Below are 26007 nucleotides of genomic sequence, written 5' to 3' on the forward strand. Positions count from 1 at the left end.
GTATCTGTGGGGATGGCAATGTCAATACCCCAAAAACAAAAACATAAAACCCTTTAGAAAAAAACTTCATAATATTTCGGGAACAAGAGTGGCTCTGTTGCATTGGTTGTGTGTAAATGGCTGCTACACATAAGTTAGGATGCAGAGTTTTAGGTTACTTAGAAATCCCATAGTGCCTTTATCTTTAAAATACACTCCATAATTTCAATAAATTCCATGCATGTTGTTGTTATAGACACAGCCTATGCAATGGTCTATAAGGAATGCAGAAACAGTTTTATTAACATGTTTCCTGGCTTTGTCAATCTGTGGACATCATTTATTTGACCACTTCCATTTCTTTCTTTGGTATATATTAGAGTACACCAAGACAGTGTGAGGTAAAAGCAACATCAGTTTTGAAAAGGTTTTTTTCATTTCCAGCCCTACCCCAGTCAATGTGACTGGGTCATTGCCACCACAGTCCACTATCATGAAGTGAGGAGCTTGGAATCCACAATGGATTTAACGAATGTCAGCAACTGATTGATCTTTCACCCTCTCAGCAAACCAATTAATCTGCACTTTTCACAAACTCAAGTCAACGGTCAATACCTCTTTTTTTTTTACAGCCTCTTTAATCCAATAGATACAGCTGTGACCCACAATCCTAATCTAAGATTTATGAAGTGAAGGAGCAATAGTAGTCAGGAGAAGGCTGGAGCTGAAAGAGGTAGTTTTCCAAAGGAAAGCAGTTACAATTGAGGTTTGGTATATATATATATATTTCCTGAAAACTTCAGCCGATTCCGTCCACAAACGCCAAAGTTATTAGACATAGAATTTTCAAAAGTTACATAGAGAAAAAATCCTAACTATATATACCTACTGGTGACCGCCAGTAGGTAATATATATATATATATATCCTAATCTAAGATTTATTAAGTGAAGGAGCAATAGTAGTCAGGAGAAGGCTGGAGCTGAAAGAGGTAGAGGAAAGCAGTTACAATTGAGGTTTGGTATATATATACATATATATATGTATATATATACCAAACCTCAATTGTAACTGCTTTCCTTTGGAAAACTACCTCTTTCAGCTCCAGCCTTCTCCTGACTACTATTGCTCCTTCACTTAATAAATCTTAGATTAGGATATATATATATATATATTACCTACTGGCGGTCACCAGTAGGTATATATAGTTAGGATTTTTTCTCTATGTAACTTTTGAAAATTCTATGTCTAATAACTTTGGCGTTTGTGGACGGAATCGGCTGAAGTTTTCAGGAAAATGGCACATTTTGTTTCTGAGCAGCCCCTGAAAATTTGGGGGGGTTTCGTCAAGGGGGGCCGAGAAAAAAGTGGGGTCCCAAAACGCGTTTTTAACATTGAGTTTTCCATAGGGCGTTTGGCCTCACTTTTAGCTCGAACGGCTGAATGGATTTGCACGAAGCTTGGCAAAATTGTAGGGACTGTTAACCCGATGTGCCTTTGCTGGGTCTCAATATATGTGCTCCAGTGGGTTTTGAGAAATTAACGTTTTAAAAAACAGATATATCTGTGACAGCGTCCCGGGTAGCGCACCAGTTCGCATACTTTTTGCGTAGCGGAGCTTTGTGAAGCAAAGCTGATTGGCTCTCCGGTGTCTATCAACATTCTAAACAGTCCATAGCGGCCGCCATCGTGTCTCTCGGTAGGATCGAGAGACAAGAGGAGGCCAAAACGAAGGGGCAAATGACCATAAGGGGGCATAGTAGCTCCTCCCTGACCCCTTATGTTTGATGTGGAGGCTTTAAAAGGGCCCCGCGGGGCCAAAAAATAAAAAAAATAAAAATCGTTTTTTTTCGTGGGGTGCGCCCGGTACGCGTACCGGAAAGCGGTCTGGGGAGCGTACTATAAGGAAACAAGAATGATTGACTTTTAACTTATTGTATGTTTATTGATTGTTCGTTTTGTTGGTTTTTTTTGTTTATTTTTATTTACGTAGCAACATGTAGGTACCAATGCAGAGTCTAAAAATCAATAAACGCCGTCTCCTTTGTAGATATCTTGGATGTTGTTACAGAAGTTATTGTGGTATATGGAATTCATACCATAGTCTGTCTGGAAAGCCGAAACAACATGGAGGCAGGAGATGATAAAGAGATGTTAACACCTTGGCTGCTAGCAGTTTTCCCTTCCTATGCTGGAAATTGCTAAAGTCCATAAATCATGACGAGCTCAGCTCGTCATCAGCACAGCTCAAACGTGCATCATGACGAGCTGAGCTCGTCATGAGCATGGAAAGGGTTAAATACACATTGGAGATAATATAGTGGAAGAAAGGAAGTAACTATGAGCAAACTTAGTATGTAACACAAAAAAGTTGCACAGTATATTTAAAGTCTGATTTCACGTTATAATCAATTTGCTACTAGTTTACAATATACATATAAAAATGAATAATGTGTCAAACAATTTTTGAATTATGAAATAAAAATTTATTATTCAGATTCTTTTTCAAAATTTAAAAGAAATTCTAAAAAATCATTATCATTTTTTTTTTTTCATTTTCCAGTAGGAAATCTACTGCTTCCACACATTGCAGAAGTTCATTGTTCAGTGAATGGTCATAGAATTCATGGTCAATTTCTGACTCTTTTTTTGTTCCTGCTTCAATTTTCAAGTTATTTTCCTGTTGTCCTTCCATTTTGTATGCTGAAAAATGAATTAAAAAAAAATATATCAGTACAGATAGGGCACTGTTGGGTTTCAGTACAGACAGGTAGTTTGGTTATTTAAACAGTGATTTTTTCGTTGGGCAGTGTATAGTATCAAACTGGAAGTAGAAATATGAAGAAAATTATCAAATAAACTCTTAGTCAATTCTGAATTATACAAGACAAGTCTAACTCCATCCATAACTAAAACAGAGAAGTCTATTTTATTCTATAAGTATTACAGAGTGATAGAATATATCTATTAGAAAAATGTTTCCTAATTAGCTTACAGTACAGAATATACTTCAGTTTTTAAAATAATATCTTACCTTTTAAATACAACTTGAAGTTATAAGTTGAAATGTAGTGGATATGCACTTCAAGAAGTAGTAGTCAAAATGGCTGTGTTTCTCTCTCTTTCTTTATATATATTCAGGTACATAACCAATCAAATGTCATGACAAAATAGTAGAAATTGAAAGTAATATTTTCATTGGTTGTCAATTCCAACACTTCCGATATGTTTTGTGAAGTAATTTACCTCAGGGATTTTAGAGAGTTCTACATGCTAAATGGCTAAATGGAATTCCTACCAAATTTGTGAAAATGGTAGGGATTGGTATGTAGTATGAGCTAATGTTTAATTGGTGAAAGTGTCTTCAGTGGTTTTTATGTAAATTACTTTCCCACCTTTTTTGAGCGAGTGCTTGTCAGTGCGTGTCCCGGTACGCGAACCTGCAGCGTTACAGGAGTCCTCCATTTTGTGTTTCGGTAGAATTGAGATACAACATGGAGGGTAAATAATGTTCAGAATGGGTAGAAGGGGGTACTTTAGACGTATCCTGACCCCCTATGTTTTCTGAGGGTGGCTGAGGAGGCTCATGTATGTCGAGAAAAAAAATTCAATTTTTCGCGTGGTGAGCTGCCGGTACGCGAACTGGGTAGCGAACCGGGAAGCGAACATAAGTGAAAATTAGTGAAAAAAGGTACATTCGAAATTTCAAAAGAGTAAATAAAGTTAAGGTAGCTCTGAAAAGAGCTTTTGGGTTCTGTGTAAGTTCTAGGTACTTATATGTAGGAACCAATACACATTCTTAAATTTAGTATGAAAACTCTGTTCCCCTCATCTGAGAAATGCACGCCATCTCTTCTGTAGATATCTTGCATGCAGTAATGCAAGTTATTGTTGTAGATAGCACCCATTCCATGGTCTCTCATGTAAGCTGAAACAGACTTATTTACATGCTTCCTCGATTTCTCAATTTGTGGACAAAATTGATTGGACCACCTCCATTTTTGTCTTTGGCATATATTGGAATATACCAAGGCAGTTTGAGGAAAAAGTGTCATCAATTGCTCAAAGTTGTCTTTTAGGAGCATTTCCAGACCTACCCCAGTCAAAGTGCCCAAATCATTTCCTCCACAGTGCACTATTATGAGGTCAGGGTTTGGCAAATGTAAAAAGGTTTTCACCAATGGTATCAATTGGTGACATTTCAATCCTCTTCGGCCAATCCATTTGATTTCCACATTTTGTAAATTGAGGTTGTGTAAATTTCTGTTTTCAGCATACCTGTGAGCCCAGTGGATGTAGCTATGTCCAAGAATCCAGACTGAAAACATGGCTAGAGGAGTTTTTGCTGCAGTCAGATGAAGTGTGGGAATGAAATGGCAGTTGAAATAGTGAAGTTTGTAATGAAAAAAAACTGTGGAGTTTGAGTGCAAATGATTCATTAGTAGTGATTGGTGTATTTCCATTGCTGAAAACAGAAAGTTAGGGTGCATGGATGTGTTCTTTGAAAGATGTAATTTGAATGGTTATTTAAAAATGTTGTTATGAAACATTGCAGTGGATTAGCAGGTGTACTGAGAGTTCAGAGTTCATTTGAAACATTGTTGTGTGAACTTGTAAATATGAGAGGTCTGGCAGGCGGTAGTTGCTATGGAAAAAGGACAGAAAGGGCAGAGGGGGGAAAAGTGTTGATTTGAAAATAGTGAGGGAAGAGTTTTGATTGGCTGACATGAGAGATATGTGTGATGAATATCAGCGTTTCAGTGCCTTTGTTGGATCCAGCCTATGGAGTGCATACCTTTAATTCTGCTAAAGAAAAATTGGTGTGTTTCTGAGACTGTTTTGAAATTCAAAAATAATTTGTAAAGGTGAGTTATCGTTTCTATATTTTAGATAAAGACTAGTATGCTTTTTTGCGTAAATAGGAAAGCCAGCTGTGTATTTAAAATGATGTTTTGCGTCAAGTGTTTGCATTATGCTTTGAAAGACGATTTTGCATTTTTTTATCAATTGTAATTGTAGATAATGTAAAGTATTAGTACTGACAAGGTGTGTATGTACATAGGAGCTGTGCTGTATTTTCAAATTATGATCAGAAAATTGTTTTTAAGGAAAAGGCATGCTTTAAAAAATTATGAGAATTTATTTACTTGTGATGTGACTCCTGCAATGCGTCGCTTTTGCGGAACAGATGTTTGATGCATCTGTGTTGTTATTGCCTCATGCTGCTCTACGGTGTATATGTAAAAAATGATGCATAAGTGTTGCACGGGCATTGTAAATACTCTCCTATGTGTGCTTAGTCATTTCAAGTCACTTCTCTCTGGTTCAAGGGCCTTGTAAATACGTCCCCATGTGTGTCTAGTCATTTGAAGTCACTTTCCCCGTGGTGCAAGGCCCTTGTAAATACGGCCCCATGTGTGCCTGAAAAATTTTGATTTTGATTGTTTGAGTTACATAGCCATGTTAAAAGTTAATGAAAAAAAGGTGCAAGTACCTTAAAAAAACGTTTTCATGTGTATTAGGGCATTTTAAGTCAGTTTTCCATGATTGTAGGTATATAATTGTTTTACATAAAAGGTTTAAAAACGTTTTTTGAAATCAAATGCATGCACACCAGAATCAGTATTTTACCATCAAATTGGTTTTGATGGTAAAATACCGATTCGTAAAGGCTCCTGGGACTCTAAAGAGTCTCACCTACATATGGGTGGCTTCAAATCGGTATATTTACCGATGTTTTATTTTACCGAATCGGTAAAATTACCGATTCGGTAATTTTACCGATTCGGTTATATATTGGCCCCTACATGCCAAATTTTGTAAAATGGTCGGTAACGGCCAAAAATACAGTTTTTCGGCCGTTACCGACCGACCTACATCTGGCCCTTAAAGTCTTAGGGGCAGATTTATGATGGTTGTGCGCCTCTTTTGTGCTGCTGTTGCGTCACTTTTATAATGCAGGAGAGATTTACAAGATGCACCATGTTGCAAGATAGCAGCTGCGGGTCGTGGAGGGAGTTACGGTGGGGCAGGCAGGCGGGGAGGGGGAGGGGCAGGGTGGAGGGACGTAAACACTGGCATATGGATTATTGCAGGTAAGTACACAATTTAATGTGCGTAAAGTTTCATGTGGGCTTTTTGTTGCAGGGTGGGCAGTCATTTGCATGAAAGCCCTGTAATACTATCACTATCACAGTAAAATTAAAAATATTTTATTGAATCATTTTTATAGCATTGCTGAATCTAATTCTTACTGTTATTGATTTACTGTTTGGTAATAGTGGTTAATAACATTTTTTATTATATTTTACCACAGATTCAACTGCAGATTATTTAGAAATTAGACAATGCCGTCTAAGGATAGAATCGAAAGGCTACGAAACGTCAAAGACAGCAGATTACTAAGTGCTTGCAGCAGACCTCTACATTAAAATCACCTCAACGCACGAAGAAAGCTCCGGGTAAGAGAACAAAATCATTCCTTAGAAACATTTGTAGAAACAAAAGTATAACTACAGAACAAGTTTTAGTCCAGAAAAAGAGAGCCAATTTAAATGGAAAGGAAAGGCCCGTCAAAAAAGTTTCTGCTAGAGCAGGAGATAACTCTGTGCATGGCAGTAGAAGGGAAAATATATCAGGGACATTCGTAGGCGAATGTTCCGCAGCAGGGTAATTGTCAATTTCCTAAATAATTTTAAGAAAGGTCAACAGAAAGCGGCATTTTATAAGAAATAGAAAAATGTAGAGAAAATTATTGATCAGGCTTTCGAAATTAAGCGAAAGTTATTTATTTTGGTAATTAATAGAATTAGGAAACTAAACAAGGTAATCTATGTTTTCAAATCAAATAGTAGATGGAAGAGAGAAGTTAATCGAAATAATTTTTGTGAAGTTTTCTTAGGAGAATGGATGCATAGTTCAAATAGTGAGGCATTTTTTAATGAGGAGTGTTATTTTCAGGACAATGATTTGGTGCATGCAGTTGACAGCAGTGGTCGAGCATATGAAGTAAAAGATGGTCGTCCGGTTGAAAAAGTAATACTTGTGTTTGCAGATGCAGAAGAGGTGTTAAGTGATGAGGTTTTAGGGAGACGTCCTAAGGGACCAGTGTACACCTGGAAGTGTAGTTCTATTTGCAGTGTGCGACAGGATTCTATCAATTTGCTTTGTGAATTTGTACGGACATTTAATAAGAAAAGTTTAAAACAAACAATAAAGTTGTTGCAAGAATTAGATCCTTGCAGAGTGAGACAAGTGACAGGTTTGCGTGGTCATTCACTGGCTTGTCTTTCTAAGAGAGTGTGCCAGAGTGTTTTTCATCATTTTAGGATGGTAGCAGTGCATCATAATAAAGTGAGGAAATTAGTTAGAATGTTGTATTATGCTAAGAGTCCAGCAATTATGCTTAAAAAATTAAGCAGAGCTCTTTTGCATGGTTCTGATGTAGATGTGAAGAATATTTGTCAAGAAATTGAGTTCTGTTACTTTGCTGGTAAAGAGAACAATGTTGATATTGAACCACTAGAAGTAGGTAATGTGGAAGACAGTGTACAGATTTTCAGTACACATAAGTTTCACAAGGAAATTTCCACGTTTATGGTGAAAACATGTGAGAGGCCTAATTTCACTTGTGTGTGTTGTCGACGGACTTATTATAAGAATCAGACTAAGTTAGTGGATTTATATGCAAAAGTGATATGGAAAACAATAGTGAATGGAAGGATTTTGTCACATACTTGATGGTAGAAAATTGTTTTGATTTGGGAGCAGAGCAACGTATGTGTACTTATTGCTATAACAAATTAAACCAAAACCAGATGCCTGCTAGAGCGGTTTATAATAATCTGGAATTAGTTGACATTCCTTCTGAATTGAAGGATTTAAATACTTATGAATCTATTTTGATTCAAAGTGTCCATCCCTTTCAGGCTATTGTACGAATGGAGCCAAAGACAGGGAAGTTGCCTCCATCAGATTTACAGAGAGGATTAAAGGGAAGGGTTGTTTATTTGCCTTTGGATTTGAAGAAAAACATTAATACAATTGGAGTAGAGAAAGTGGAAGAGGAACCTCTGGTTATCATAGTTAATGGTGTTCCAACAAAAAGTAAGAAAATCTGGCAAGATTTAGTGGATGTTAGGAAAGTCAAAACGGCAACATTGTATTTGATAAAAAATTATGAGTACGAAAAGAATGTATGTGTTGCAGAAGAGGAAGTAAGTGAAGAAGAGGACAGCGATTTGTGTCCTGGACAAATTTGAGAAAGTAGAAGCCTCTAAAAATCTAGAAATATATGAACATTATAGTGTTCATCATTTGCATTCCAAGGAAGTCATGGGGAATGCTATTGAGTTGTTACAAATGAAACAAGCCAAAGGGAGTCCCATTAGTGTTTGGGAGAAAGTTTGGAAGCTCGAAGTTTCCCACAGTTATTTCCCACACGTCGAGGAGGACGATATGATGAGCGACCTGTTCAAATTCCTGCTTCAGAATACCGGACTTTACGATTGTATGCAGAAGATCCTAAGTTTCGTCAATGCATTCCCTATTTATTTCATCTACTGTTTGAAAGTGATCTCTCTGGATTGTCTTATGCAGTGAACAACATCTTGAAAAGTGGTGTACAACTGCGAAATATCTCGGCAAGGGACTTTATGGATAAAGTCAATGTGCAAGACAGTATTTTGGATTCTCACCTGATTAATCTGATGGCATGTCAGCGTGGTACTAATGAGTACTGGTACCGTCGTCATGGTGACTTAACATGTATGCTGAGGAACTTAGGAACTCCCACATGGTTCCTCACTCTCAGCTGTGCTGAGTATGGCTGGGAAGACTTACTTGAATTTCTACGAGAGGTAAATGGAAACATTGAAAATATTGAATTCAAGACACCCGGAGAACTGTGCTCTTTGGATCCTGTGAATGTATGCAGGTACTTCAATCATAGATTTGAAGCTATGATGTCTTTCATCACGAACAAGAAAAATCTACCTCTTGGAGAGGTGTTGGATTTCTTCTGGAGAAAGGAGTATCAAGCAAGAGGTGCTCCTCATATACATATGCTGCTATGGATCAAAGATGCACCCAAATTTGGAACAGATCCGGATGACTTAGTGATGAGTTTCATAGAACAGTATGCTACATGTGCTGTTCCAAAGACAAACGAAGACAAAAGTCTAAGAGAACAAGTTTTACGGTTTCAAAGCCATCGTTGTGGAAAGTACTGTCGTCGTAAATTCAGAAACAAGGACAAGTACTACACCAAATGTCGTTTTGCATTTCCACGGTCGGTGATATCAAAAGGAAGAGGTAACAATTTGATGTCATCGCTGCAACATAATGTGACGAGGAAATCACCCAAAAACACATACAATTTGAAAAGAAACGAAGAGTCCAAGTACATTAACGACTACAACCCAGTGATTTTGTCCATGTGGAATGCTAACATGGATTTACAGTTTGTGGCTGACAACTGTATGGCTGTGGCTCGGTATGTGACGTCTTACATCACCAAAAAAGAAAAGACAGAACTGAAGGATATGTGGGAGGATATTTCCCATGAAAAGAGCCTCAGTAAGAAGTTGTACAGTTTCAGTCTGAAGATGTTGTCGCATCGAGAAATCGGAGCTTACGAATGTACTGACCGGTTATCTTCAGCAAGTCTCTATGCCAAATCTAGGAGTATCATTTGGGCGAGTCTTGGTCTTGCTGCAACGCGTAATCGAGTTCTGAAACCTGTACAGGAAATTGAGTATTTGGCGGAGAAGGAGCCAAACAGTACAGATATTTTGAAGACCAACATGTTGGATACATATTATCCAAATAGAAGCAGTCACCTGGAGAATGTTTGTCTGTATGATGTTCTTCAAAATTACGTTTTCAAGAGGAACATCAAAGAAGATATTGATAAAGGAGTGTATGCTGTAATTGGAAGTGAGGGATGTCTGGTCAAGCAAAAAAAATGTCAATTGATAAACCATTGAAAATTGGATTGCGAATCTCCAGAAAGAAAAGAGTTTTTCTATTTAGCTCTTTTGCAACTTTTCAAACCTTGGCGTGCAGAAGAGGAACTGCTTGGGGATTTCCTCTGTTACGAAGACTCTTTCAATGCAGCCAAGGAGTCCATAGAATGTCCTGTTTTTCCAAAATATCTACAAATGTTGAATGCAGAAATTGAGCAGGAAGCAACAATTGCAGCCGAGATTGCTAGAGACAGTTTTCAGGACAGTCAGAGTTCTGTTTCATTGAGTCAGGATCCACTAGGAGAACCAGTTATCGAAAATGAAGCTGCCACTGCCATGATTGAAGTGGAAAGAGCCATGGCACATGCTCAGGAGGATGCGGTTAACTTAGAAGATTTGGAAAGACAACTTAACGTTGAGCAGAGGAAAATATATGACGAAGTTACCAACCAAATTGAGCATGGATCAAGTCATGAAAAGAAAGAGTGCTCATGTACGTCGTTGAAGCCTGTCCGACTATACGTGAGTGGAGAAGCAGGAACTGGAAACATTTTCCTTATTAAAGCAATTTCATGTTATCTGCAGAAAAAGACTGAGTCATCACTGTCTTGTGTTGTGACCGCTCCAACTGGACTGGCAGCTCATAACATTAAAGGGATTACTTTGCATCGGTTACTGATGCTGCCAGTGGAGCATGATAACAAATTACAATACCACAAGTTATCTGAGGATGCTTGTTGTGAAGTATCTACAGTGTTGAAGAAGATGAAACTTCTTATCATTGACGAAGTAAGCATGGTTTCCAATGTCATGCTTGCCTTTGTGCATTTGAGAATGCAGGAAGTTCTTAAAACAGAGTATGATGTGTTATTCGGTGGCAAACACATCATTGTTTTTGGTGATCTTCTGCAGCTGACACCAGTGAAAGGACAACCAGTGTTTAAACTGCTTACACATGAAGATACCAAGAAGTGCCTAGGGAGCATTGGCAACGTTAACATATGGTTAAACTTCAGTTATGCTGAGCTGCGTGAAAATATGCGTCAGGCGAAGGACGAAGATTACAAGAATATTCTACAAGATGTTAGAATCGGGAAAGTGACTGAGCGTGGTAAAGAAGCTTTACATGCACGATTACTGTCAAATTTATATCCAGAAGAAGACGTTTTGCCAGAGGATATTTTTCAGAAAATTACTGTGAAGAAATCTGGTATATGTTTGATGCCAACTCTTGCAGAATGTTCCATATTCAACAACAAAATGTTGAATTTAGAAAAACAAGAGATTGTGAAACTGGAAGCTATTGACAAAATAGAGCATATGGGAGCAACAATTATTTTATCCGAGAATTTGAAATCTAAATTGGATTCATTAGAGAAGACTATATCTAAAACTGCAGGTTTTGAAAAGACTTTGAATGTTTGCTTAAATTGCTGTATCATTTTGAGAAGGAATTTACATGTTGAAAGAGGTCTGGTAAATGGATCAATTGGTAATGTTGTTGATTTTGAGAAATACAGAAGTAGAGATGGAATTGAATTTTTAAAAATTAAATTTGATGACATTGAGGAAGTACAGCTAATTGGTCGTTGCACAGCAAGGTTTTTGCTTGTAAAAGACTTATATGTTCGCCGTAAGCAGTTTCCTGTTTGCTTGGCATATGCGGTGACAATTCATAAATCGAAAGGTTTAAGTGTAGACACTGCTTTAGTGAATATTGGCAGTTCTGTATTCAAAGAGGGTATGGCTTATGTAGCATTGTCACGAGTCAGAACTTTATCAGGATTGTACTTGATTGACTGTAATGTCACAAACCTTTGTGCCGATCTAGATTGTGTTTAGGAATACAATAGGTGAAGAAGAGAGTATGCGCCACATTTGCCTCAATATTCTTTGTTTGAGAAACGTGTGGTAGGCCGGAAATGAAGAAATATCAGTAATAGAAGGGAGGTTGAAGCAAAAACAGCAAAAGTCGATGATCCAAAAATTGTAAGCAGGAATAAAATGAATTCTGTTGAAAATGTTGTTGGTTTTAAATTTGAAAATAGTTCTGGTGTCAACTGCTATGCTAATGTAGTTGTTAATGTTCTCTTTTCACTAGAGACTTTAAAAGAACAGATTGTGATCAATTCGGAACAAAGTTTATAATGTTTGTTGAATTCTGTGTTAGAGAAATGTAGTGCTGATAGAACGAGAGTAGAAAGTGTGTCTGAAATTTGTTTTCTGTTAGACGAATGTTCAGGTCAAACAGAATTCTCTGAAAATATTCAGCAGGATTGTCAGGAGTTTTTAATGTATATGCTTGATGTATTGCAAGATGAGGGTGTAGATGTAGATTATCTATTTGGCCTTTCTTATCTATGGCAGCATGACTGCGAGAACTGTAGGCTATCAAGTACTACTAGTGTAGACTCTGAAAGATTTATATATTTAACTTTGCCTGACAGTAAATCAGTATCCTTCAATAATCTAGTAAAGGCAGCCGATCAAAACATGGAGTGTAGCCAATGTAAGTCTGCAATGCTGTCCACGTTAATTTTACGAAGTTATGGCCAGTATGTCATTTTAATGTTCCAACGATGTAGGCCTGATGGAACTAAATTGACAACTTTAATTATTAATTTTGTGGCTTCACAGTTGTCAATATCAGGAAGGACTTTTATAACTACTGCAATTATATATCATAACGGTCCTTCAACTAATTCAGGACATTATACAGCTTATTTAAAATCTGGAAACGGCTGGTCATTCTGCAATGATTCTGTTTTAACTTTCAAAAAAAGATTGCCTTTCCACCTTCAAAATTCTTACCTGGTGTTCTTACAACCAAAATTTTAGGAAAGGAAGCTTGGGATTTGTTTAGAGGAATTTCCAGAGGTTCTAATGGCTCCTACTCTATATGGCCTTGTGGATAATTGTAGTACAGAGCGAAAACTGTTTGTTTTTATAAGCTAAGTTAAGCAGCAGATCAAAATAAGGAGTAGAGGAAATGTAAGTCTGCAATGCTGTCCATATTTTTTATGGAAACTTATGGGTGAAATGTCATTTTACAATTTGAACTACATAAACTGGATGAAAAAAAGTTGTTAAGTCTAATTAAACATTTTTGGGCTACACAGTCATCGATTTCAGGGAGAACATTTGCAACTGCAGCTATTATATATTATGATGGTCCTTTGACAACATCTGGATATTACACAGCTTATTTGAAATATAAAAAAGGCTAGTCTTTCAGCAAACATTACTAATTGAGTACGAAGCAATGTTGCCTTTTGACTTGATTACTGAAGTGAGAATTTAGGGTAGGTAATTGGGCTATAATGATTCTAGGTGTTGCTGTAATTTAGTGTGCTGTTTTAAATTGCTTTGTGTGTCTCAGTTTTCTTAAAACAATGGAGTTTATCTTTCAGAAAGTGGCGGGCAGAAAATAGTAACAGCACAACAGAGTATAAGCTGTTCATAGGACATCCTTTGACGTCATAGAAAGTAAGTTACTTTTGAGGAGTTCTTATTTCTGCTTAGTTATATTATTTGGGTTTTTTAAACACAATCATTTTTATTGTGTTTTTTTTTCTCCGCTGTTATATGATGAATACCTTCAACTCACTGTTTTCAGTGAAATTTGATATTTTCTGATAACAGCAAAAATAAGCCATTAAATATGTTTAATTAATTTTGTACTTTGAATTGTGATTTATAATATGTATTTATTTTGTCTCATGCTCACTCTTTTTTTACTACCTTGTATTAATTTAAATTTTTTTGTTCTTTCTTACACAGATTAAAAGTATAAAAATGATAATTGACTACGTTAATGACAATTATAAGGTAAGTGTTTAGTACTCTCTACGTTACATGTCTATCCGATTTAACTTTTATTAGTTCCACTGCTTCATTTCTTTAACCCTTAGTTTCCTGCCTTTGCTACTTCCTTCATTTCTTTTTCTATTACTTATTTATACTACTCTTTTCACTCCTTTTATCAGTCCCTCTTTCAACAGTAACTGTGTGTTACTCCCTCTATTTGTCTTTCTTTTCACATTACTCTCTGTTTATTTACTCGTCTTTTTTAAAAAAAATATTTTTTTTAGTTCGCTCCCGGTTCGCGTACCGGAGCGCTACCGGGAAGCGAATCAAAAGAAATAGAGGATGCTAGAGTGCTAAACATTCTAGCAATTTTTTTTAAAAGGGAAGGTAGTTCTGAAAGAACTTTTTTTTATTATTTTTGTTGTTTTATATTTTTTTTGTGTTTTTTTGGAGGAAGGGTAAACAAAAATGATACACTACAAAGGGCTCAACAGGAGCAACAAAAAAAAAATTGCTTTCTTGGACGTTTTGGACATTGATGATGTTCATATGCTCTATTTATTAGAGTAACACTCCTCTCTCCACATGAAATTAATTTGCCATAAGCTATACATGTCAATTTCATCTGCCCAAAGTTCTTTTGAAGATTTGGGACCGTTTCCCTTGCCTCTGATTCAGTTATTGCTAGTTCATTGGTGAATGTATTGGCCAGTCGGGGGTTATCCACCAAATCTCTAATTTTTGCAGCACTATAATTAATCGGGTGCCACCTCTCCATGTGTCGATGCATGGTATGATTACCATAACTATATTTTTTTTCGGTCCCTCTGGAGACTTTATCGTGGCAGATGAGGCAGGTAACGTACCTGGCATTTACTTTCTTTTCATGTGGAGGAAAAGAAAAAAATTGCCAAATAAAATTTTCTTTAACATGGGACGTCCTTGGCATTTCTTTAAAAAAAACCCTTGTCCCTTGCTCCTGTTCCTCGTCTTCCTCTTCTTCCTCCTCTTGTTGGAAGATGACCTGGCCAGTTGGTCCTCTCTTCTTTGGTGGTGGTGGAGGTGGTGGGGATCCACCAGCTGCAGCTACTACAAATGCCATGATTAAGCAAGCAAAAACAGGTCTTTCTCTCATAAAAATGAAAGTCGGAGTGAGGAAAAAAGGTGGGACTTTCATCATTTGGGAAAAAAAAATGTTCTAAACCAACGAAAAGTGTTTATTTTACGTCATATGATCAAGCGTTCCATCATTAGGAAACTAAAAGTAAAATGAACCAATGAAAAGTTTTATGAACTAGTCACATGACCTGTTATGCTTACGTTACGCGCTCCGCGCCGCGCCTCGGATCGTTTCCGGGGCTCTGCGTTTCGCGCCTTGTTTCGCGTTCCAGATCGCTTCCGGGTGCGCTAACGCGGCGCGTCATAAAGCGCATTACGCAGTAACGCGATATATTGCAATTACGCGACGCGTCACGATGTGACTTTCTAACGCAGTACTTGCACTAACGGAACGTTTACCGGTTCGCGGACCGGCAGCGAAACAAGAAAAAATAATTTAAACTATAATATAAATTGAATTAAAAAAATATAATACAAAAATATATAAAATATATTTGTGAATTAGAATAAGAATATATTTTACAGCTATAGATATTAGCTTTTAAAAAACCAATGAAATTCACTGAAAAAACCATAGGTTATAGACCATATATAGTTAGGGATTAGCATTTACAAATCCTTGAAAATTCACTGAAAAAACCATTGGTTATAGACCATATATAGTTAGGGATTATCATTTACAAAACCTTAATTTACTCGCACAAAACCATAGAAATTCGCATATATAGTTAGTTGCAATAACTATATATCGCGCACCCCCAATCCACTGCTGATGATGTCACATATTACATCATTCATGACATGGTCAGTGACATCACTGATGACATCTCAAATGACATCACTGATACTATTGCTCCTTCACTTAATAAATCTTAGATTAGGATTGTGGGTCACAGCTGTATCTTTTGGATTAAAGAGGCTGTAAAAAAAGAGGTATATATATATATATATATATTACCTAATGGCGGTTGCCAGTAGGTAGTTATAGTTAGGACCTATTATCCATAGGAATTCCGCAACATTTTATTTGGAATAACTTTTTCGCCGGTTGACAAATCTTTGCGAAATTTTCAAAACTGGTGGAGCGCTCCGGTCCGCTCCAATCCTGAAAGTCTTGGGGTGATTCGTCAAGCAGGGGCAGAGAAAAAAGGGGGTCCCAAAACATGTTTTCCCCATGCAATTTTCAATATGAACCTTTGGTCGCAGCTACAGCCGGAACTTCTGAACAGGATTACACCAAATTTGCCAGAGAAGTAGCTCTTGGTTCAGACTCGTGCCTTTTGGTTAAATAGTGAAAATCCACTCAGTAGTTGCTGAGAAAATCAAAAGTAAAATCAGATATATACCTATGGCAGAGGTGGATCTGCACACCCAATGCACACCCTGTGCGCACCCTTCCGATTATGAGCTGCATGCCAATTGGCTGTCAACTGGCTGTCAACACTCCAAACCAGGAAGTGTTGGCAGCCATTTTGTGCCTCGGTAGAAGCGAGGCTCAAGAAAGCAGTGGAAGAAGTGTGCAAAACGTATAAAGAGGGCAGGGTAGAAATACCCTGACCCTCTAGACCTGGTTAGGGGGTCCCACAAGGACCCCCAGGGAACCCCAAATTATTATTATTTTTTTTAAACAGCAAAATGCATGCATGGTGCGCGGATCCTGCCGTAAAAAAAATTTAAATAAAGTACGGGCTTTATATATTAGTCCCATGGGGCTATCAAATAAATGGGTGGGGGGGCTCAACGGCGACCCCCCAGCAAAATACATGGGTGGGGGCCTCACAGATCCCCCAGCCCTTGGGACTGCTATCCCCAGGGCTTAAAAACAAATGGGTGGGGTGCAGAAAGGCCCCATCAAGCCCCGGAGACCACCACCCCCGGGGATTTGTATATTGTGGGAGAGGGCCTCATGCCCCCCTCCTGGAGCTGTTGAGGGCCCTGGGGACCACCACCCCCCAGATTCGGCTCCAGCAGTGTCACGGGGTACCCACCCCGGGACACTGCTGTTTGCTATGGCAGGGCAGGAGCCGAGGCAAACCATATTGCTTTTCCACATGGGTAGCTGCATGTTAGCAGCTCACTGTGTGGAAAAGCAATGCTGGCTCCTGAAGGACGCAGGATGCTGGCTGGGACCGTGGGGGCATTTGGGCTGTTGGGGCTGTTGGGATGTTGTATATAGGCCCTGGGGGATAGGGTCCCCGGGGAGCATAAAAATTAGTGATAGATGCTAAAAAAAAAATTACGGTCAAATTAGGAGTTGCACACGCAGCACAGTGCTCAGCGCGGCCGCCTGGTGTGCACATGATGGGTGCGTGACTCGTATGCGTTGGGTGCACGACTCCTAACGCATTGCATGCACAACTCCTGATGCGTTGGGTGCACGACTCCTAACGAGTTGGGTGCGAGACTCCAAGGAAAAAAAAGTAATACTTTTCAGATATACATCTAGCTTATGTGTTTAGATCTTGGGTGGCTCTGAAAAGATCTGTTGTATTTATTGAGAGACTTTGGTACCTATAAGTGGGTACCTATGCAAAGTCTAAAGTTGATGAGGAAGACTCTGTTACCCTCATCTGTCCTATAGAAGCCATTGATATTGAAAACGCAGATTGTTGTGGTAAATGGACCCCATCCTAAAATCTCGGAGAAAAGCAAAAACAGCTTTATTGACATGTTTCCTAGCTTTCTTAATCTGTGGACAAAATTGATTTGACCAGCTCCAATTCTGTCTTTGACATTTGTTAGAATAGACAAAGGCAGTTTGGGTAAAAGTCATTCAACAACCAGCGCCATGAAACCCTTGGGTGTACGCGCACTGAATAAATTCCTATTAACAATAACAATAACAATAATTATTTCCAGACCTACCCCAGTCAAAGTGCCTAGGTCATTGCCACCACAGTGCACTATTTTGAGGTCAGGGTGTTGGAGATGCAAAAAGGATTTAACCAATGGCATCAATTGGTGCCACTTTAATCCTCTCCGTCCAATTCATTTAATGTCTACATTTGGCAAAGCTAGGTCTTTGGCAATGCCTCTGTTTTCTGCATACCTTTGGTCCAGACAATATAACTGTGTCCCACAATACATACTCTAATCATCTTGAAGGGAGGTCTGGATGTACTCAGAAGGTGTCTGTATGTGAAATGGCAGTTTTACAACTAAGATTTTTCTAAAATGGTGGATAAGTTTTGAAAAAAGAAAATAAATGATTGGCAGTTTGAGAACATTCTAGACTGAAAAGTAGGGTGCATATTTCTTTTTTTAAAAGCATGTTTCTTATTGGTTAACAAAAACTGTTTGAAAGGAACATTACATAGGATAAGGTGATATTTTGAAAAGTCAAGCACACTTGCTGTTTGGATTAGCAACATTGTGGGTTGAACTTGTGACCTGTGTCCTCAGTTGAGTGTTCCATGAACTATTACTATGGTTACAGGCGGTAAGCAGATTGGGAGTGGGGTTCAAACTTATGTCAATTGGAAAGGGCTGAAATGTGTAACCAATATAAATGTGTGTTAGCTTTTGAATTAATGTGGGAAGCAATGTGATTTGATACTTACATGTATATGTGTGCAGAATGAGAGAGAAAGTTTGCAATTTTTTGGTTTTGCTAAGAGCAGTACAGTACAGAGATTCTGTATGAGAAAATCTGGTGTGTGACTGACATACTTCTCAATCTACAAATCAATTTGAAAGGTCAGTTATTAATTTGTGAGGGGTTGTATGTGGTGCCTTTGTTTTTAATAAGAGTAATGTTTTTCTCCCCATAAATTTCAGGGAGTAGTTTTGCTGGTCTAGAATCACACTGTGAGTGTGTCTGCATTTGGGCAATGATTGTGAGAGAAGCATTTGAGTACTTCATGTCTTTGCAGACACATAACTACTTATAAACCAATCCTGTTCTCCAGTTGTGGTAGAATTAGAGCCAGTCATTGCTTATGCATTTGGAAAATGAGTCAGGCGTCCACACTAAAGTGCAGTTCTGAAATATGTAGACTGTGTGCAGTCACCTTACCCCTTCCAGACTAGTGAATGTGTTTTTGTAACGTCCAAGGGATAGTGTTGTTTGTCTAGAATCACACTGTGAGTCTGTGTGGATTTGGGAACCATTGTGAGAGAAGCATTTGGGTACTTCATGTCTTTGAAGACGCATAACTGCTAACAAACCTATCCTGTTCTCAAGTTTGGTAGAATTAGAAGCCAGTCCTTGCTTATGCATTCGCAAAATGAGTCAGGCTTCCATACTAAAGTGCGGTTCTGAAATATGTAGAATGTGTTCAGTCACCTTACCGCTTCCAGACTAGTAAATGTGTTTTGGTAAAGTCCAAGGGATAGTGTTGCTTGTCTAGAATCACACTGTGAGTCTGTGTGCATTTGGGAATCATTGTGACAGAAGCTTTTGGGTACCACATGTGTTTGCAGACACATAACTGCTTAAAAACCTATCCTGTTCTCAAGTTTTGGTAGAATTAGACGCCAGTTAATGCTTATGCATTCGCAAAATGAGTCAGGCTTCCACACTAAAGTGCAGTTCTGAAATATGTAGAATGTGTGCAGTCACCTTACCCCTTACAGACTGGTGAATGTGTTTTGGTGAAGTCCAAGGGATAGTGTTGCTTGTTTAGAATCAAACTGTGAGCCTGTGTGCATTTGGGAACCATTGTGACAGACGCATTTGGGTACTTCATGTCTTTTGCAGACGCATAACTGCTTACAAACCTATCCTGTTCTCAAGTTTGGTAGAATTAGAAGCCAGTCATTGCTTATGCATTCGCAAAATGAGTCAGGCTTCCACACTAAAGTGCAGTTCTGAAATATGTAGAATGTGTGCAGTCACCTTACCCCTTCCAGACCAGTGAATGTGTTTGGTAAAGTCCAAGGGATAGTGTTGCTTGTCTAGAATCACACTGAGAGTCTGTGTGCATTTGGGAATCATTGTGACAGAAGCATTTGTTTACTTCATGTCTTTGCAGTTACATAACTGCTCAAAAACCTATCCTGTTCTTAAGTTTAAGTAGTATTAGAAGCCAGTCATTGCTTATGTATTCGCACTAGATTGCAGTAGTGAAATATGTAGAATGTGTGCAGTCACTTTCCCCTTCCAGACTAGTGAGTCTGTTTGGCTAAAGAGCATGGAATAGTGTTGGTTGTCTAGAATCACACAGTCTCTCCTTGTAGTACTCTAATTATTCAGTCAGTATCCAAGTACTCATGCAGCGATCCAGGGCCTTAGCACATGGACTGCTACAAACTCCTATGCGCTATGCATGTAGTCTTCTAATCACCTACACACTTGTGTTTCAGGCCTACAATTCCCCAGTCAGTATGCATACACTCCTGCAAACACTCTGTTACTCCCTTTGCTCTCCTCTAGTGACCCTTTCAGCACCATGTACTAATCCATTCGCTGCAATAAAACACAACCAATTATACATTTACCCAATGTCTCTCATTGTACTACTCTTATAGTTCAGTCAGTATCCACATACTCATGCAGCGAGCCAGGCCATAGCACATGGACTGCTTCAAACTCCTATGCACTATGCATGTAGTCTTCTAACCACCTACAAACTTGTCTTTCAGGTCTACAATTCCCCAGTCAGTATCCATACAATCCTGAAAACACCCTGTTACTCCCCTTGCACTCCTCTAGTGACCCTTTCAGCACCATGTACTAATCCATTCACTGCAGTTAAATACAACCAATTATACATTCACCCAGTGTTTCTCCTTGTAGTACTCTAATCATTGAATCAGTATCTAAGTACTCTTGTAGTGATCCAGGGCATTAGCACATGGACTGCTGCAAACTCCTATGCAATATGCATGTGGTCCTCTAACCACGTGCACACTTGTGTTTCAGGCCTACAATTCCCCAGTCAGTCTCCATACACTCCTGCAAACATCCTATTTCTCCTCTTGTACTCCTTTAGTTACCCATTCGATAGCATGTACTAATCCATTCACTGCAGTAAAATACAACCAATTATAAATTTACCCAGTGTCTCTCCTTGTAGTACTCTAATAATTCAGTCAGTATCCAAGTACTCATTAAGTGAGCCAGACCTTAGGACATGGACTGCTTCAAACTCCTATGCACCATGCATGTAGTCCTGTAACCACCTACACACTTGTGTTTCAGGCCTACAATGCCCCAGTCAGTATCCACACACTTCAGCAAACATCCTGTCACTACTCTTGCAATCCTATAGTGACCTATTCAGTACCATCTACTAATCCATTCACTATTCCAAAAGGGAACTATTTATAAATTCACCCTGGCTCTCTCGTTGCAGTACTGTAATCATTGAGTCAGTACCCAAGTAATCATGCAGTAATTTAGGTATTTCAACATGGAGTACTACAAACATCTGTCCAATGTGCATGCACTCTTTTATTCACCTATACACTTATTAAACAGACATTAATTTACCCAGGCAGTATCCATATACTCCAGGAAACACCCTGTCACTGCTCCTGCAATCCAGAAGTGACCTATTCAGTACCATATAGTAATCCAATCACGGTGCCAGAACTAAACCACTTATAAATTCACACAGGCACTCTCCTTATAGTGCTCTAATTATTGTTTTGCTACCCAACTACTCATACCGTTAGCTAGGCCTTAACACATTTACTTGTACAAACTCCAGTCTACTATGCATGTAGTCGTCCAAACACCTATGCACTTGTTTTTCACATCTTTAAATACTCAGGCAGTGCCTAAACACTCCATCAAACACCCTGTCACTTCCTATGCACTGCTCCAGTCAGCCACCCAGTATCATGTAGTAATCCAAACACTGCACCACAACCCAAACATTTATACATTCATCCAGGCATTCTCCTTGCTGGACTGTAATCATTCAGTCAGTGCCTAAGTACTCATATATGTCCCAGGGCTTAACACAAACACTAGTACAAACCATTGTCCATTACACATGCAGACCTGTAATCACCTATACAGTTATGTATACACCTTAAATTACAATTTCAATTAGTGATGACAAAAGAAAGTGATTAAATGGTTTTTATATAGAATGTGTTCGTATATTAATAGAAAAGTATAATTTATAAATGTATTAAAATACATTTATTTATGTTTATTTTTTACAGATATTGTTTATTATCATTAAAATAACGTTACGATGCCTGAAAAATCAAGAAAGAGAAAAGGACAGCAAAAGGACAATTATTTGAAGAAAATTCTACAAGTATTGGATGACCAATATCATGTGGGTAAAAAGAAAAAGTTTTCCGGTAAGACAACAAAGGAATGCATTAAAAAACAGTCAAAGCCTAGAAACAGTGTGCAGAATGTACAAACTACTGAGAATGGTTCGACCAGAAAAAATAATATAAATAACAGGAAAGGAAAAAAAGAAAAATTACATTTAACAGATTCGATGTATGGTAAAAGAAGGCATAATCAGTATAAAGAAATCCGTAAAATAATGTTTTATTATAGAGTGGTTTTTAACTTGCTCAAAACAAGGAAAATATAGGAAAAGAGCACTATTTGAGAAGAAGAAGCATATTGAATCCATTGTTCAAAAGGCTTTTAAAGTAAAAAGGAAACTATTCGTTTTAGTTTCAAACAGAATTCGATCACTAGATAAACCACTCCATTTAATGAATACCAAAAGAAAGAGGAAAATACTAATTTACAGAACTCATTTTTGTGATTTCTTTTGGGTGAATGGAAACAAAGTTCAGTTTCAGAGCCTTTCTTTAATGAAGGGAGTTATTTTCAGACCAATAGTTTATTGCATGCATTTGATACCTGTGGTCGAGCTTATGAGGTTTGAAATGGTTGTCCAATTGAGAAAGAGAAGATGGTTCCCAGAAATGCAGAAGAAGTGTTAGCTGATGACGTTCTAGGAAGACGTCCTAAAGCCCCAGTGTACACTTGGGATTGCAGTAGCATTTGTAGTGTAAGATAAGAATCTATTAATATTTTACACAATTTGTAAGAGAATATAGTAAAAAAAAGTGTTAAACAAAAGATAAAGATATTGCAAGGACTAAACCCTTGCATAGTGAGACAAAATACTGGTTTGCAAGGTCATTCTCTGGCTTGTCTTTCTAGAAAAGGGTTTTTCACCACTTCAGGATGTTAGCAGTGCATCATTCTCAAATGCGGAAGTTAGTCAGAAGATTGTATTATGCAAAAAGTCCAGCACTAATGTTAAATGAGTTGAACAGTGCTCTTTTGCGTGGATCAGTATCAAATGTGAAGAAGGTTTGTGTTGAAATTGAGTTTTGTTACTTTGGTCCTGAATAAGAGAGTGCAGAAACTGACACATTAATAGAAGAAAATACTGAAGAGAATGTGCAACATAGTACTCCAAAAACATTTTAAGAACAAATTACACAGTTTAAGGTGATTTCAGGTGAAAGTCCAAATTATTCTTGTATTTTTTGTTGGCGAACTCACTATAAAAATCCAACTAGAACTGTTGATCTGTATTTAAAAAGTGAGAGAGAATATATTGATAAGGGGAAGGAATTTGCAACTTATTTGTTGGTAGAGAATTGTTTTGATTTGGGTTCTGGTCAGCGTATTTGTAAAAATTGTTATAATAAATTAGATGAGAATAAAATGCCTGCTAGGGCTGTGCATAATAATCTAGAGTGTATAACCAGTCCTTTAGAACTGATAGATTGAAATACCTATGAATCTATTCTCATTCAATGTGTGCACCCATTTCAGGCTATTGTTCTGATTGAGCCTAAAACAGGTAAATTGCCTCCTTCAGATTTACAGAGAGGATTAAAAGGAAGATTATATATTTACCTCTAGATTTAAAGAAACATATTGAAAATATTGGTGTAGAGAATGTAGAAAATGAAGCACTAGTTATTCTAGTTAATGGCGTTACTACTAAGAGTAAGAAAATCTGGCAAGAAATAGTGGATGTTAGGAAAGTGCAAAAGGCAACATTGTATTAGAAAAACAACAATGAGTTCTATAAAAACGTGTATGTGGGAGAAGAAGAAGTACTTTTAGCAGAAGATACTGAAACGTCAAGTGGACAAATTGACAAAGTGGACATGTCCAGAAGTGAAGAAATCTTTGAACATTACAGTGTACATCCACTTCATTCAAAGGAAGTGATGGGGTATATTATTGATCTATTCCAAATGAACAAAGCAAAGGGAAGTCCCATGAGTGTATGGGAAAGAAGCTTGGAAGCTCGTTGTTTTCCGCAGTTGTTCCCAACAGGAAAAGGTGGACAATATGATGAACGACCTGTGCAGATTCCTACATCTGAATATCGGACAACAAGATTGTATGCAAAAGATCCAAGATTTCGACAATGTATCCCATATATATTTCATCTTTTGTTTGAGAGTGACTTGCCTGGACTTTAATATGCAGTCAATCATATATTGAAAACAGGAGTACATCTTCAAAATGTTTCTGCAAAGGAATTTATGGATAAAGTACATCAGAGAGATGATCAGTTAGAATCTCAGCTCATTAATCTGATGGCATGTCAGCGTGGCACTAATGGTTATTGGTACTGTCGTCATGGAGAATTTAAATGTATGCTAAGGAGCTAAGAAACTCCTATGTGGTTCCCTGCCCTAAGCTGTGCTGCATACGCTTGGGATGATTTACTTGAATTTCTTCGAGAGACAAATTTGAATATAAGAAATATTGAATACAAGCCACCTGGAGAATTGTGCTCTGTGGATTCTGTTAATGTGTGCAGGTATTTAAATCATAGATTTGAAGCTATGATGCCTTTTATATGCAATAAAAAGAATCCTCCTCTTGGAGAAATTGAGGATTTCTTTTGGAGAAAGGAGTATCAAGCTCAAGGTGCTCCTCATATACATATGCTCTTATGGATCAAGGATGCCCCCAAATTCGGAACTGAATCTGCTGATACTGTTTTGTCTTTCATTGAAGAATATGCCACATGTGCCATACCCAAAAAGAAAACAACTTAAGACAACAAGGGGTCCATTATGATGTCGGGTGGATTGCCACCGCCATGGTGGCGGTGGCGATCCGTCTGACATTCAAGCCCACCTGCCACCCATTTCCCCCCTGCCATATTACTATGGCAGGGGGAACCGCGGCAGACGTAAACTCCGTCCGCAGCTTTTCCGCCCAGGTCGCCTTGCGGCCGGGGCGTAAAATGTTTCATATGGTGGCGGTGTCTATTAGACAATGCCAGCCATATTATGATGGGCTTTCAGACATGCCTTCATGCGGAGACTCCCTGCGGGGGCCCGTTGCAGGCCCCTTGGGACTCCGGGGGGTGGGGGGTGCACATGGGGTACCTATGGTACCCCCCGCATTTCAAACTGCAACATGGCAGGCACCGCGCGTTGCCTGTCATGTTGTGCTTTGAAATGTACAACGTGCATTTTTACCATTGCAGCGGGCGGCGTTTCAGCACCGCCCGCCTCACTGGTAAAAATACAGAATGTGCCCACCAGTATGGCAAGCGCATCCTAATTGCCAAGGTGGGACCGCCGCTTCTATGGCGGGTGGTCCTGTTTTTCACGGGGTTGGCGGGTGGGCAAAGTCCGCCCCCCATCCTAATGGGGGCCCAAGTCTTATGATTCGAAAGCCATTGATGTGGAAAATACTGTAGATGAAAGTACAAGTCTATGGAAAAGTTTTATACTAAATGTCGTTTAAGATTTCCACGTCCTGTAATATCCCAAGGAAGAGTAAACAGTTTTATGTCAGCTATGAGACATACCATCACTAGAAAGGTTCCAAAAAATACCTACAATTTGAGAGGATGTGTGGAATCAAAATACATAAATTATTACAATCCGGTTATTCTTTCTATGTAGAATGCTAACATGGATATTCATTACGTAGCGGATAATTCCATTTCTGTCACTCGGTATGTAACATCCTACATTACAAAATCAGAAAAGACGGAATTGAAAGAAATGTTGGAAGAGATTTCTCATGAGAAGAGTCTAAGTAAGAAATTATACAGTTTCAGTTTGAAAGTGGAGCGTATGAATGCTCAGGTCGGGTATCATCTGCAAGGTTATACTCCAAATCAAGAAGAATCATTTGGGTGAGTCTAGGTCTTGCTTCAACTCGAAATCGAGTACTTACAACTGTTCAAGTAATCGAATAATTAGCAGAAAAAGATCCG

This window comes from Lissotriton vulgaris, chromosome 4_1 (genome assembly GCF_964263255.1).
Source record: "Lissotriton vulgaris chromosome 4_1, aLisVul1.2, whole genome shotgun sequence".
Classification (NCBI taxonomy): Eukaryota; Metazoa; Chordata; class Amphibia; order Caudata; family Salamandridae; genus Lissotriton; species Lissotriton vulgaris.